The sequence below is a fragment of the Periplaneta americana genome, chromosome 13, assembly GCF_040183065.1.
Source record: "Periplaneta americana isolate PAMFEO1 chromosome 13, P.americana_PAMFEO1_priV1, whole genome shotgun sequence".
Lineage (NCBI taxonomy): Eukaryota > Metazoa > Arthropoda > Insecta > Blattodea > Blattidae > Periplaneta > Periplaneta americana.
The window spans coordinates 84,580,354-84,597,722 of record NC_091129.1 but is presented as its reverse complement, the minus strand read 5'-3'; the positions used below and the strand labels follow the sequence as shown (position 1 = coordinate 84,597,722).

The window sequence follows — 17,369 nt, the reverse complement described above, 5'->3', positions numbered from 1 at the left end:
CGAGCATAATATTATTATGAGGAGAACAAGTAGACAAAAAGGAAAACATGAGAGGGAGTTATATTTAAGTGGCGGCAAATTACTAAGATACTCTCCATGCCTAGTTAGGAGAAAAACGTAAGAAATATTTCACGTAAGAACCAGCCAGGTAATCAGCCCAGACATAATTAATTGGATCCCGGACACGAATCCCGTTCTGTACAAGCTATACTCCACCTGTGGCTGATTAAAGAAGTACCTATTCGTTAATTATCGAATAGAATAGAATGAAGTAATTGTACTGAGGAAATAAATAAAAATATAGTGAGATACATTTCAATAAAATAGAACAGAATGAACTTCCATGACCATGAATCCTTTTGAACTGACATATTTGTGAAGAGGTGATGTATGGGGTAATAGAAGAATGTCATATGAATGTATATAATTGTTTATTTATTACGATCTCTTAGCTTTGACATTAGTTTTCGCTTAGTCGTTACATTCGCACCTATAATATATGCACCTTCCACTCACAAATCTTTTACTCCTGCACAAATCCTTGCATGCTGGTTGAGTGCATTCGCCTGTAACAGAGATCATCATCAAATAATTCTATATCGATTAGAATACTTGGTTTGATCAGCTTTCAGATTTAGCCGCTCCCTTCAAAGTTTGTTTTTAACTTCAGACATGTCGCTATTTTAAAATCTGTCTCTCGGTTTCTGGAAGCTGTCATGATGTTCAATCTGAAGAAATCCTTTGTAAAAGTGTTTGCTGCAGAGTTTTAAAGAAAAATATTATGTCGCTAGAATTATTTTTTCGATATTTCTAACTAGATACAAAGCCTAAACGTCTCTGGTAACGTAAAAATGTGATTCTTGGGATGACGACATTTTATTTATTTGTGAACATATATTTTACGTAAACTGTAGGACGGACATTACATTATACAGAATTAACCGCAAGTGATGTCATTAATCCTGTTGAATGATTTCTTTATTAAAGAGTAATAAAAAGGTGGAAACCATCTTACTATATTTTGAATAGTTTTCCAAAAGAAAGTGTATTTTAAAATACATAATCTATGAGATCGTGCAACGCTGTAATCAATAGCGAGTGCACGACAGGTCGTGCACCTTTGAACAGTCATCATCCTTCAACTGGATTGTTCTGAATAGGCAAGTGGATGGTCATTGCCATTTAAAGTGAGGGACATAATTGATGAGCTGGCAAAAATGTTTCAATTTCAGTAGCGCGGTTGATAGTTAAACTTGTTGATGGCTGTGCTTCAAATTCAACCCTCCAACTTCGTTGAACGTCAACAACTTTCTCCACTTTTCAATAACATTTCAGTATCCACTTACGTTCATCGAACGATAATTGCACCGCCATGTTTTTTTTAACAAATAAACATATTTCCACTGCCTTCTGAATCATAAACCACAAAATTCGTATTTCTATATCATTTCTTTGCTGTGAAATGTTATTTAAAAAAGTGTATACTTCAATTTTGGACGCTCTGTGGATGTAGATATCAGCCAGAACCTAAATTAGAAAATTTTGAATATTATTTTAATGTTTTCTTCTTTATTTTATTATTGAATGTATTAATAAATTCTTCGATTATGAGTTGAATATATCACTACCGGTAAGAAATATTTTTAGTATTTTTTGCAATGAATTGTGTTCATTAAATATAATTATTTTTACATAAAGTGTTATTAATAAAAACAACTTCAAATGATAAAACAGTGCTAATGGCAGGTTTTTTCTTCAATATCAGATATACGTGCATTCAAGATTTCAAGAATGTGTACCAAAATTGTATAAGTTATGAGGAAAACGGATTTGGAAAATATATGTTACGGAAAATGAGCGACAAGCTACCAAAGGTTAAAAGCTCTTTCCGTTTTAAAATGGCCAAGTCAGTTGACCGTCTCACGTTTTTAGTCCTAACTCGGATAATATTGCAGTTATTTAGACATTTTTCTACCATTTTATTGAGGAAAGTGTATTAAAAAAATGTGCTTCCCTATCTGTATTATATTACGTCCCCCCTTTATGCTAGGGCTCTGCTTTTCCAATTGACTACTTTGGTTAGTGACAAAATGACAAGAAAATACGAGACAAGTGACAAGTTGAAGAGCTTCTTTTGTTTAAAACTTGTCAAAATTTATATTGTTCAGATGTTTACAAAGTAAGATGGCGTATCATAGTGTGTGTTTCTTCACGAAATAGATGAAAAGAGATTATTTGTGGTGCACTTTTACCAGAAGTAAGAAAATATGAAATAACTAAAAAGGCGGGATTTTGAATTGATTTTTAAGCATTAATTCGATCAGTGTTTCGTCTAAATTCACCTCCAATTTTAGGTAAAAGCTGTTCCATTTCTACAGAAAATAAAAAAATTTCGAATTAAAATAATGTTTTCCCTTAAAACTAGAAGAAACAAACCTTTGTATATGCAGTTCTTTTAGGATTCTATATTAAAAATTTTCATTTGAAACAATTAACCGCAATATTTTATTCTTCTTTCCTTCAAAAGTAACTTAGAGGAAGATTGAAAATTTGACCAAACGTCTCGATTGGTCAAAATCATCTAAAATGTTCAGACTAGTCCCAGTAAAACTCAGTTTACTTATTTGTATGTTTAGGAAACGCGATCATCTGATAGTGGAAAGTTGGCGCTTTTTTTTTTCTTTTCACTAGTCAAAGCAATCGTTTTAAAGAATAGGACCCGTTGTCATCCGGTTATACTCCGACCACATATATGGAGAAATAATTTCTTAATCGTATTTGCTAGGCCTATATGAACTGCATTAAATATATCAAGCGTGCTGGTATTTGGTCACGTAAGTCGGAGACTTCAATATGGTAATGCCTGTCATTAATAGTTACATTACCGGTTGTTCTATATGGTTGTGAAACTTGGATTCTCACTTCGAGAGAGAAAGAGAGGTTAAGGGTGTTTGAGAATGAGATGCTTAGGAAACATTAGTTGTGTTAACTCTCGCTAGTGGTTTCATATTTTATTTTATCCGTCTTAGTATTTCTTTTATTATTGTAAATATTTTTGTTTTATCACTATTATTATTATTATTATTATTGTTATTATTAAAGAATTATTTTGTATTACAATCTTTGTATCATTTCTGTCACGATTATTCTATTATTATTATTATTATTATTATTATTATTATTATTATTATTATTATTATTATTATTATTATTATTACTATTATTTATATCATCAGCATTATTATTTGAACCCTGTAAAATTTATGTAGACTACTGGACTGTACCCGAGCACGAGCATTATGCTCATTTCGGGTATCTATTCATACGTATTCAATTCAAATGTAAATTGTAAATAAATTTGAAAATTAGAAAAAAAATTGTGGCTAAGAGACATGAAGTTACAGTTGAATAGAGAAAGTTACACAATGCAGAACTACACGCATTGTTTTCTTCACCTGATTTAATTTAAATACAGATGTTTGAGATGGCTAGGACATGTAGCACGTATGGGCGAATCCACAAATGCATATAGAGTGTTAGTTGGGAGACCGGAGGGAAAAAGACTTTTGAATAGGCCGAGACATGGATGGAAGTATAATATAAAAATGGATTTGAGGGATGTGGGATAAGATTATAGCGACTGTGTGACTTTCTCCATTCTCATGTAACTTCATCTCTCTTGCCCCAAATATTCTCCTAAGCACCTTTCTCTCAAACACTCTTAACCTCTATTCTCCTCTCAAAATGATTGTCCAAGTTTCACAACCATACAAAACAACCGATAATATAATTGTTTTATAATTTCTAACTTTGAGATTTAACTTCGAAACTGGATGACAGAATCTTCTCAAACGAACTGTAAGAGGCATTTCCCATATTTATTCTGCGTTTAATTTGCTATCGAGTGTCATTTATATGTGTTAGTGTTGCACCAAGGTATTTGAATTTATCCAACTCTTCAAAGGATAAATATCCAATTTTTATATTTCCATTTCGTACAATACTTCCAAACCTATCTCTTTATTTCCTTCAAGTAAATTTCCCTTGTTTTCCCTAACAGTTTTGGATTTTCTCCTAAAATAGTCACGTCATCCACATAAAAAGGAGCTGATGTAACCAGTTCAATTCCAAAACCTCTCTGTCATCCTGGATCTTCAGAAGGCATATTATACTGCAAAGTTAAAAATTAAAGATGTTAGTGCATGTCCTTGCTTTAGCCCGCAGTGAATTGGAAAAGGATCTGACAGAAACTGGCCTCTACTTGTTTTTTCCTCGTTACACCAAACGGCCGCCACTATTGGAAGTTGATTTTGCTAAATTCAGATTTCCTAACCTACGTAATAATATAAATAACAGCTCTAGAGTTTTAATTGAAACTACCCCTGCCACATACCGAAACCAATGACAAACGTCTTGCTGAGGATAAGTCAGCTGTTCATAATCTAACATAGGTAGGTAATATATTTATATTAATATAAAAAATATATATTATTTTAAAAATATACTATCGTGCAAAAAATACTGTAGAATACTCATTTGTTAAGCGCAGTACAAAATGTGGGAAGTTGAAAAACTGGCTTTGACTGTTCTTCAAACTTTTCCTCGATTTCTTTAAAAGCACTTCCCAACCTTATATCGTAATATTATTAACATGGTTACTTTGATTTCTTTCTGCTTGACATAACGACATTCTTTAATTAATCATTACTATCGATCATCGTCACCTCGCTTCACGTCAGAGACAAATGTACAATGATAGGGGAGAGTTGCCAAAATTGGACCGTTGCCTAAATTGGACCGCAGTTGTATTTCAATATAAAGAAATATTTCAAACATTTCTGTTGGCACCACTGGTTGCTAACTCTGCCTGAGGTACTCATCTTTAAGTTCAGCGAGCTGCAGCCATCTCAGCGAATAGGATTGCCGTTAATGTGTTTTGGTGTTTTCTTTTACAATTTTTACGCCACGGATCTTAAGTTTCTGTATACAGTGGGAGTAAGTAATAACAATTTCTATACTATACTTTCCAAGTATTTTTCATTAGCTACTATTTGCTTGTTTTAAAACTAATTTTTAATGTCATGTGTTTGTTTAGTGTCGTCTGACTACATATGTGAACAAGTTGCCTGGGTTGGACCTCTTGCGCGTTGCCTGGATTGGACTGGTCCAATTTAGGAAACTGTTAGTATTTTTTTTCAACATGAATACAAAGCATTATATTATGGGCAACATTAAGAAAAAGTAATATATTGAGGGATTCTGTGTCTTTATGTTTTCAAGATGTCAAAAGGGGAACCTACCGGAAATGATATGATACTTTGAAGATGGCGGTAGCAGCATAAAAAATGGTGACGATGGCGGTAGCAGCATAAAAAAATGGTGACTATGGATTCAAGGAGTGTGCTCGCGTATATGGAGTGCCATAGGCTACAACAAAGATACATGCTGATTGCAAAAACGCTTTCCAATGAAGTCCTTCGGAAGGCAAGCAACCTTCAATTGAGATATGGAAAAAATTATTGCCGACCACATTCTCTTCTTTGAAGAAAGGTTTTATGGGTTGGCAATCAGAGACGTGCATAAGCTTGCTTTTGATGTCGCAAAAAAATATGATGCTCCCTACACTTTTAACAAGGAGAAAAAAAATGGCCGGAAAGATATGGTTCTGTGCTTCTATGAAGCGAAACTCAAAACTTTCTCTCCGTCACCCAGAAGGGACATCAATGGCCCAAGCTAAGGGGTTCAGTATGGAGTGTGTTAATCAGTTTTCCGACCTGCTGGAAAAAACTGTCGATGAGAATGATATCACAGCAAATATTATGTTAAAAAGTTGGCGAATCTGGGTTTACAACGGTGCAAAAGAGACAACAAGAAGATATAGCTCAGAAAGAGAAGCACCAAGTCGGACCCGTAAGTTGTGAAAGAGGTGTAAACACCACAGTAGTCTGTGTTGTCAATGCGGCGGGGTTCTTTATACTGCCACTGGTAACTTTCAAACACAAGAGGAAATCATGTCAGCTTTTTATTTTTTGTCTACATTTTCTTATTCACAGGAGTTTCGTAGCCAAACAGGGAACTTTTTTTTTTCTATGAGTTTTCCTGTAATTTTGAAATAGGCTATGTCACCGAGACAAGCAACTAATATAAAACTAATTTAATGCAAAGAGAAATATTCTGAGTGTAACAATCAGCTTGAATGCAATAGTGTTTCCGTAATTAATTTATCCTGTTTTTCTTTAATTTTTCATCAAAGTCCAGAGAATTGTGTAACTTCTTTCACCAAATATTATTATCTGATACATTTTTAACGTAAAATTTGGTGAATTATAGATATTTATAATAAATATATCCTTCTTCTACTTATTTGTTTACTATTACTAATGTATTTTTGCGAGGTCAAAATTCGGACACTATGAGTCCAAATTAGGCAGCCGGTTTCCCAATTTGGACCATTTCCATGATTTCGGTTTTACCTTTTTATACTTATTGGGAATTGTGTAATTTAAAATATAACATTATAGGATGAAAGTACATAGAATGTACAATGTACTAGAACATATTTTGATTTAATTTCATTATTATGGGATTGAAAAACAAAAGACTGGTCCAACATAGGCAACCTTCCCCTACACACGTAACAAACCTACATGTTATTTTTAATTGGTTATTTTACGACGCTTTTCTAACTGCTATGGTTATCTAGCGTCTGAGTGAGAAGAAGATAATAATGCCGCAAAATTAGTCCGGGGTCCGGCGTCGAAAGTTACACAGCATTTACTCTTATTTGGTTGAGGGAAAACTGCGGAAAAAATCTCAACCAGGAAACTTGTCTCAATCACGATTTAAACCCGGACACGTTCGTTTCAGGATCAGGCATACTAACTGTTACTCCACACCGGTGGATTTACATATTATTACGCATGGTTTACATGTAAAAGAAAGTAGTGACGTAAATTATTTCTAACAATTGTATAATTTGTCCCTGTGGATTTGAGATTATGTGATCAAGTCATTATAAGAATGATTTTATTCTTTATTTGGTATTTGACTCACCTTCAACAAGAGCGCGGTCAGCGGCAAATATCTGAAATTACAAATGGAAACAGAAAGAAAGTACAATAATTTAGTTATAACATTTAAAGAAAACAAGTTATGTTGCGGTTCATTATTGTTATCTCATAAATATTAATATTTAAAAAGCTATATATACCGGTGTGGAATGTAACAGGACCACAATTAACGAAAGATATACAAATTGTACATAATTTTATGAAAATAAATATTCCATTACCGGTATATATATACCCATATACAAGTTGAAGTAAGTTATGTCATTAATTCTAGTGAATGATTCCTTCATTAAAGAGCAAAAAAAAAAAGTTAAATACCACGTTGCTATATTTTGAATGCTCTTCCAGAAAAACGTGCATTTTAAAATACAAGAGTTATGAGATCGTGCAACGTTTCAACCAACCGGGAGTACACAATTAGTTGTGTTGCTATGAACACTCCCTTCACCTGTCATGTTGAATTTAATTGGAATGGAATATAAATTGTTTTTAAATTCGTTACAAAAACACAGATAATATACCGCTTAATTTTTGTGTTTAAACAGTGTTGGAGAATTGAGAATGAACAATGCTCATTTCACTTTAATCAATATCTTGAAAAATTTATAATAAACTCTACAACATAATTTTAATTCAATATTAAATAACATGTATAATAAGACATGCTTATTTGAAACCGAATTAAAAAAAACATTAAAATATGTATCTATACTCTCATTTCGATTGAATATTGTAGACATCGTAAACAATAACTATGCTTATTTCATGATATAAAAAATTTAAAACATTTAAAATTCTAAATGAATGAATTATTTTACGTTAAAGTAACGAATAAAATGAAAAATATTATTTTTAAACTGCCGGTTAAATTAATTACACATTCGGTGAACACAGCCAATAAGAAAAGCTTATTTTATATTACAAAACCTAATTAAGGATTAAAAACTCTCTGTTTGTCGTATTATGAGCATTTTCTTCAACCTATTACAAATAGTTCCATACTGCCTTAATTTTTTAAGTAGTAACCAATAAACTTATGTGCATGAAATCACATTTCCCGAGTTATCTTTAAAAGCAATTTGTTATGTTCACATTTCTCGTTGCCTCATGTATTTCTTGCATACGAGAACTGCATCTCTCCAAGCATTAACATTTACAACATCGTCATAGAGTATCACGTTTCAAAATTCCTTTGCAGAACGAAGAACTTACATTTGTTCGTATCTAATTTCTTCAGATTTAATGGTAAAAACTTAAATATTTCAGTCATTTATTAATTATTAGCATAATGCACTGCTGTCGTAAACTGACCAAGGATATTGGGAATTATTTCAATATATTTCCCAAAGTAAGATATGAAATGTTTCATATAAAATAATTATTTTATCCATGACTGGTGTCTAAACTGATCTCAAATTCATCGTTCTTACAACCTAAACAATATCTTTTTTTACAGCATTGAGTTAAAAGCTTTCAAGTTACTGCTTTGAATTAAACATTTTTCCATGACAACCAACTCATTAGCAACCGTAAAATTCATACATTCATTCACTTATAACTTTTTCACAAACAACACATTACAAAGAAAAGGCGTACAACTTAAAATTAAATTTAGATACTATTAATGGATAAAAAGTTCTAAAATACACGAGATTAAACAGATTTAATGCGGTGGTGGAAATTGTTACCCTCGACTTCGCATCGGGCGCTAAACTTTCTACTCTCGCATAGAATATAATTTTACTCTCTTATACTATAAACTACTATTTTTCTCGACAAGGATGCAAACACGAGTAAAATTGTTTTAAACGTTTTTGTCTGAAACACGACTGTAAAACTCGGGAAGAGAGAGGTGGAAACATGGGGAAAGAGTTCGCTCCCCCATCCACAAAGTCTGAGCATTCAGTGACATTTGGCAAACACACTGTTCTCTCTTCACTTCTCCCACTACCGCACAATGACGTGAGGGCTGAAGAGAAGGGATGAGTTATGTGTTCCGGCTTGTGACACGTGCTTCAATTGGAGCACAGTTTTGCATCCCTAGTGTAAAATATCTCAAAGAATAAGACCTTGAAATTAACGATATTACTTGAGGTTCACCACCTGTGGTTACAAATTGTATTTTCTCATGTTCTACTATTAAATTAACCTTAAATGTAGTGGAAAGTTTATAGGTTTATACGTACCGCCATCACAATTAAGATGGCAAAGATGAAGACAAAGGGACGATTGATGGCCATTGTTGTCTAAGATATTTTCAGACGCACCTGAAAATGAAATTATTGGAAGTATAGTATAGAAAACATTTCGATGATGTTATTAGAAACCTCGAGGACCGTGGAATGGAAGCAAAACCCAATCTGGAAAATGTAGCAATGTGAAAACAAATTAAATTAAACGTTTAAACCGAATGTACCTCTGAAGAATAATAAATATTTGTGTTGCAATATACTCAAATTTTTTTAGAGAATAATGCCAAGCAATTAAGAAATCGACGGAGGAATTCGAGGAAGGTCGACTAAGGTTTATATACTTGAAAGAATGTTGTTGATGACGATGATGATGGTGTGGATGATAATATTAGTTAAGAAGAAGAAGAAGAAGAAGGAAAAGAAGAAGAAAAGAAAGGACATAAACTGTCCATTCCTCTGTTACTTGATAACTTTATTTTCCGAAAAATTTTACAGAGATGGTGAGAAATTTAGTCCATATCTTGTAATGACATAATTTGAGCGTGACCTTGAAAAATTTGGGTCAAACCTTAATCTACAAAATCAGTCAATATAAGTAAAAAATTCTGTAGCTTACTTATGGAAATACAGTAAAAATCCTCATTAAACAATGTTCATTGATTACCCAAATCTTATAACCAGGCTTCGAGACTTCGGACCCAACAGAGCAGTTCAGTGGGAAATCCGCATAAATGCGTACTGAGTATAGTGGTATAAAGCGTACAGTAGGTGGAGGTACTGTAGAATGAATGCCAACAAATACGCAAAGGAAAACGCTCTGGATTTGAAGGTTCTGACGAATAATTTGGTTTTCATACAAACTGTGTCTGAAACTATTGCACGGTTAGAAAAGTCAGAGCAAGAGATGCCGGAAGCCCTCAAATTAATTTAGAAAATGATGCAGAGAATTAATGAGACATCAAGTACACCGGCTACTGAACGTATAAAACAGAAGTGGAAATTAATTTCATCTAAAAATAACCGATATGGAATATTGTGTAACATAAACAGCAAATTAGTGGACATAGAGTCACCGGAGAATAAAGGACTGTCTCTTAGAGACTGCAATGATGTTAGGTTTTTTCGTTTTGCTCCTATCACGTCATGCGGCGTAGAGCGCAGCTTTCTGCAGTACAAACTTTGGCAGATAACCGAAAAAGATTTACGTTTGAGGCACTGAGAATGTATCTTGTAGTACATTGCAATTCGGTACTGTAAAAGCACTTCCTAAAGACGACCACTAGGATAAATGAAGAAATTAAAATTGCTACATCCTTATTCCCACCATTACCAACACAAATGCTTATAAAAGACAGAAGAATAAATGATTTTCACATTCTTTTGACATTATCATTGTGTAATGTATATTTACTTTCAGAATGTACGTAGCCTATGTGTGTGTTTCCCCTTACTATCGTACTCTACTCTAAATAGCAACGTTGTTACCTCAACACATCTCTATCTACCTATCTATCAACTACCTATACTGCATGCACAGTAAACTTATTGTATTGGGGCCAAAGTCTCGAAGCCTGCTTATAACCAAAATTATACAGAGTCCTATGGTTAGATTAGCCAAGTCTAAACAATAGTTTACATCATTTGCATTGTCTATGTTATATAAACTTGCTTATAATGCACATGTTGTTAATTTTAATAGATTTAGGTGTGTTATTTGTGACTGGATAATCAAAAACACTTTTTATGATATAAATTAATTTGTGGAAAGTTGTGTTGATACAGTATTTTGGTTTGTTTGTTTATCTTGTTTTTCTTTTCACTTTGTCTATTTATCTGTGATACCACGATTATTTTTTTATCAATAAAGCAATATATAGATTGATATCTCAGCTATTCAGTGTGGAAGTAATATCATGTACCAGTGCAAAGTGGATAGTGTACGAGAAAACATTCTAATACCTTATTAATTCCAATGAGTACTCATATCAGAAAAATAAATATTTTCACCTTAATATTAACGCTCTTTTATTCGATAAGTACTATCCGTAGATCCTGATTTTTACTCTTAACATAAGAGAAACTGATAAGTATCCCTCTGCAGTCTCTAAATAAATTCGACGAATTTCTTGCAAATTCAAAACAAAAATTTAAAGGTATCGTTATTTTCTGCCATTAGGAATTCTGTCACCTCTGACTAAGGAATGGATTGCAGCTATTCAGATTCAGTGCGTGGTATGTGTTTTCTTACGTAAGCCTGCACACCGCTGTTGCCAAATTACATATATTTTCTTCCTAATTCTGTAATTAACTATACACCTATTTACAAAACGCTATAAAATATATATTTAATTTATTTTAATGTATTCTATAGAAACTAAGAAAAAGAAACAGTGGTTTGATGAAGATTGTTGCATGGTACTAGAAAGAAGGAAACAGGCAAAATTGAAATTCTTACAGGATCCAGTTGAGGCGAATAGAGATAATTATTTCAATGAAAGACGGGAAGCAAATCGTACGCTTAGGAATAAAAAGAGAGATTACTTGAAGGAAAAACTGAATGAGGTAGAAACAAATAGTAAAAATAAAAACATTAGAGATTTATATAAGGGCATAAAGGAATTCAAGAATGGATATCAGGCAAAGTTAAACGTGATCAAGGTTGAGAATGGTGACTTGCTTCCAGACCCTCATTCAATCCTGAACAGATGGAAAAACTATTTTGGACAACTCCTAAATATACATAGGCCAAATAGAAATGATCGGGACGAAATTCAAATACAAACTGCTGAGCCATTTACACCCGAACCCACACTTTCTGAAGTTGAAATTACGATACAAAATCTGAAAAATTATGTCTCCAGGTATCGATCAAATTCCAGCAGAATTAATACAAGAGGGTAGAAGCGCATTATCTAAAGAAATTTATAAGTTTGTACTTCTTATTTGGGAAAAGGAAATTGTACCAGAACAATTGAAGGAGTCCATAATCGTACCTATCTTTAAGAAGCGGGACAAGACTAACTGTAGTAACTTTCGAGGAATATCACTTTTGTTGACGTCGTACAAAATTTTGTCCAATATCCTTTTGAGAAGATTAACTCTATATGTAGATGAAATTATTGGGGATCATCAGTGTGGTTTTAGGCGTAATAGATCAACTACTGACCAGATATTTTGTATTCGACAGATAATGGAGAAAAAATGGGAATATAAGGGTACAGTGCTTCCGTTATTCATAGATTTCAAAAAGGCATATGACTGGGTTAAGAGAGAAGTTTTATATGATATTCTTATTGAATTTGATATTCCCAAGAAACTAGTTCGATTAATTAAAATGTGTCTCAGTGAAACATACAGCAGAGTTCGTATAGGTCAGTTTCTGTCAGATGCGTTTCCAATTCACTGTGGGCTAAAGCAAGGAGACACACTATCACCTTTACTTTTTAACTTTGCTCTAGAGTATGCCATTTCGAAAGTCCAGGATAACAGAGAGGGCTTGAAATTGAACGGGTTACATCAGCTGCTTGTCTATGCGGATGACGTGAATATGTTAGGAGAAAATCCACAAACAATTAGGGAAAACACGGGAATTTTACTGGAAGCAAGTAAAGAGATAGGTTTGGAAGTAAATCCCGAAAAGACAAAGTATATGATTAGGTCTCGTGACCTGACTATTGTACGAAATGGAAATATAAAAATTGGAAATTTATCTTTTGAAGCGGTGGAGAAGTTCAAATATCTTGGAGCAACAATAACAAATATAAATGATATTCGGGAGGAAATTAAACACGGAATAAATATCGGAAATGCTTGTTATTATTCGGTTGAGAAGCTTTAATCATCCAGTCTGCTGTCAAAAAATCTGAAAGTTAGAATTTATAAAGCAGTTATATTACCGGTTGTTCTGTATGGTTGTGAAACTTGGACTCTCACTTCGAGAGAGGAACATAGGTTAAGGGTGTTTGAGGATAAGGTGCTTAGGAAAACATTTGGGTCTAAGAGGGATGAAGTTACAGGAGAATGGAGAAAGTTACACAACACAGAACTGCACGCATTTTATTCTTCACCTGACATAATTAGGAACATTAAATCCAGACGTTTGAGATGGGCAGGACATGTAGCACGTATGGGCGAATCCAGAAATGCATGTAGAGTGTTAGTTGGGAGGCCGGAGGGAAAAAGACCTTTGGGAAGGCCGAGACGTGGATGGGAGGATAATAGTCTATTAAAATGGATTTGAGGGTGGTGGGATATGATGATAGAGAATGGGTAATTTTTCTCAGGATAGGGACCAATGGCGGGCTTATGTGAGGGCGGCAATGAACCTCCGGGTTCCTTACAAGCCAGTAAGTAAGTATTCTATAGGTCCCTTTAGTCAGCACATTTATAACACGTGCACTCTTCACAGCTGTAATACAGTGTCTGTTAGCACCATTGTTTCAAAATTAATTTTTGTGGCAAAGTATTTACTGCATTTCTCTATAAAATTTGAGTATTTAGTATAACTCGTTTAGTTACTAGATAAATTGGTTTAATATTTCAATTCTTCAAATTATATACATAGAATTGTATTATCTTCGAGTAAAAAGGAGTAATAATAATAATAATAATAATAATAATAATAATAATAATAATAATAATAATAATAATAAGACTAAAGAAAGCTATGAAACATAAACCTACTTCATACCTCAGATTGAATTATTTCGAAGAATATTGCCGTGTCCATGACTAGTCAGTTACCTCAATGTCTTTATATACTGCAGGAGAAACGAATGGCAATGGTATTGCGATACTATATCTAAATGGCCTGAATTTTGTAAGTGGAGATAAAATAAAATTGCTAAACAACTTTCATGACTATCAATTGCTCTAGTTACAAACTGAGTTAAATAATTCATTCTTCTTACCTCATTAATATTTATGTTAAAAGTCGCTTTTATATATATATGATTTGCAAAGCTGTAAGTGCGTCATACTCTTGGACTGCAGAAAGTTCAATAGTCCCACATTATTCGTACATTATACTTTCAGTTATTCAGACCATATCATCTACGTTCTGGACAAGTGAGCAGTAGGTTTTTCCAGGGAACCCAGACCCTACTATCACAGTCTAGTACAACAGTCATGAAGCTTGAGTTGTGAGGGTACTAGAAACAATAGACTGTGCCTTTACTATGTAGCACTTTCTGTAATGAGGCGATAGTAGCGATCCTAGTACAGTAGCGTGCAAATTAATCCGAACACGACATATTTTTACATTTTTTGTCATTGTTGGCCTCACAGCTGCCCATACCGCTTTAATTGACATCTGTAGTACGTGTAATTCCATTGTTGAAGGTCTGTCGTTATTATTTTTTTTATAAAATGTGACATTTTGCCTGTCGTGTTGTACTTACTTATAAGCATTTCAGTTGTGTTGAAGACTTAATACTGCAATCCTGTGTACATTCTGTCGTCTTCACAAATGGATACAACTCCACGAAAACGGTCTAAAATTATAACATTAGCAGAGCATTCTTCTATGACACAGAGCCAAATTGCTGCAGAATGTCACATCGGTTTGGCTACTGTTAATTCGATCATAAAACGATACAGGGAGACTGGATCCATCACACCCCAGAAAAAAGGAAACTGTGGCCGGAAAAAGAAAACTTCACCTGCAGATGATCGTTTAATTGTCAGGAAAAGTAAATTAAATCCTAGATTAACTGCTGTCGACTTAACCCTCGAGTTAATGGCTACCACTGGCGCGAATATTCACGTCACAACAGTGCGGCGTAGGCTTTTGGAATCTGGACGAAGGGCTCGTAAGCCTATTAAGAAGCAACTTCTAACCCCTGTAATGTGCAAAAAACGCTTAATGTGGGCAAAATTACATCAACACTGGACAGTGAATGACTGGAAGAATGTACTTTTTCCCGATGAGTCTCATTTCGAGGTCCACGGCCACCGTGTTTCTTACGTACGGAAAGGATCCGAAAAAATAACAGCAGCTCATCTCCAACAAGCACTCAAATACTCCCCTAAAGTAATGTTTTGGGGTTGTTTTACACATGAAGGGCCTGGAGCATTAATACCTATCAAGGGAATGATGAATTCTGACTAATATATTCACTTATTGGAAACCAGAATCGTATCCCAACTGCAAAAATCATTTATGGATGGCAGAGGTGTGTTCCAACAAGACCTGGCACCATGCCATACGTCTCGAAAAACTACAGAATTCTTCAACAAGAAGAATATTCAGGTACTCCCCTGGCCAGGCAACTCACCCGACATCAAAACCATTGAGAACTTGTGGTCAATTTGTAAAAGAAGAATGCAAAAATGGATTGTTCTACAAAGGAGAAGATGATTTCTGCCCTCATTGGTATATGGTTTCGCGATGAAGAAATGAAGAATATTTGTGGGTAAATTAGTGGAATCCATGCCAAATCGTCTTAGAGCTGTTATTAGGAACAAGGGAGGCCACATAGATTACTGAGGTATGTCTTAGTTCCTTTTTTTTTTTATCCCGTTTGAGTGTTTTTGCATAAGTAATTACGTTGTTCGGATTAATTTGCACGCTACTGTAGTTAGCAGATATCTATAGATGCATATTTATTACGTATTGGACTTCATGACTGTATATAATATACTGTGCTACTATCTTAAACTATGTCGAATTAGTAGTTTTTAGTGCTCCTTTTTTTCAGAAACTAATAGGAGTACCTATAGTAAAGGATCTTCTGCAGCTTATTTCTGACACTTTTAGCGTTAATTTTACAGGGCTTTTGCAAAATATATAATCCAATAACCAAGTTATGAATATTTGTCCTATAAGTATATATTAGTTACTTTTTGCTATATTTTTGTATAGGCCTAAACTTATTTGGAAATTTAAATTTTATTTACATGGTGGCCATTTCTAAATGCTTAGTAATATTTTATCATTCGTTCATTCATTCATTCATTCATTCATTCATTCATTCATTCATTCATTCATTCATTCATTCATTCATTCATTCATTCATATTTTCTCCCGTCCTCTTTTTATCCGCATATGATTCATATATCTCAATTGATTCGCTGACGTGATTAAAGTGGCCACGTTCAATTAGTAGGCTAGGGGTGTCAAAGAGGACGGAAGCTTTGTAGTTTCAATAATTTTAATTATTTTGCGCTGTCCATTGTCGTCAAGTCTTTCGAAGGCCGCTCCAATACTCCACGCGGAGTGTATGAACGGAAGCTTTGTAGTTTCAATAATTTTAATTATGTCGCGCTGTCCATTGTCGTCAAGTCTTTTGAAGGCCGCTCCAATACTCCATGTTATATTAATATATAGCAGCAACAAACAAGAGGTGACAACGTCGGACTTTCATTTTATTATCAGAGCATGCAATAAAGACCTACAAATCTTAAAAGGAATGCCGCTGCCTAATAATTAAACGAGGCTACTATACCTGAAGCCATTCTTCCGAATTGACATTTCCCCGAATCCGATATCCCGAATTAACTTTCCCCCAAACTCTTTTCTTCTAGACGACAAATTCTAGAAAATTAATAATCACGAAAATATTATACAATAATAATTACGAGAAAATAAAAATTTGGATGAAGTTTTCCTACGGGAATTTGAAAACGGTTATGCCACACCTCAATTATATTGCTCGTGCGGTGATTATTTTCCAATTCGCATTGTGCTGATCCAGAAACTCGTAGGAGAACGTGGAAGTTAGGCAAGTCTTCTGCCTCTTGCCCTCTGATCTGTGACATAATTGAGATCGAAGACATATAAAATGATTAACTTGTTGTCTGGTGCTATCTCTCGAATGTCCTAAATAAACGTTCCTAACATGCTCGCAATGAACAAATGTTCTTTACTTCTCAGCCCTCTTTATCATTGTATGCTTCCTGCAGGCCATCTGACTGTACAAGACGTGTGTGGATGCTTTTGCTTGAGTGAAAAATGCAGCAGGATATTCGGCTATTACAAAAATTTTTTGTCATTGGTAATGATAGCCATTTCAAATTGAAACGGTCGGGAACTGTGTACTCTGAATAGTTGATAAAAAAGTATCGAGTAACCAATACTTCAATAATAAATCTTCGCCCTGCCGTAGAA

General features: G+C 34.0%; 1 long non-coding RNA gene across 1 annotated transcript; it reads right to left on the bottom strand.

Annotated features, from left to right (window-relative positions):
• Positions 1-414: 414 nt before the first annotated feature.
• On the bottom strand, positions 415-14,072 carry LOC138712057 (uncharacterized). The gene is made up of 4 exons (XR_011335598.1): positions 13,953-14,072; positions 9,257-9,337; positions 7,054-7,084; positions 415-566 (listed from the first exon to the last, which is right to left on the bottom strand). It is a non-coding gene; the product is annotated as an uncharacterized lncRNA (long non-coding RNA).
• Between the last annotated feature and the right edge of the window lie 3,297 nt (positions 14,073-17,369).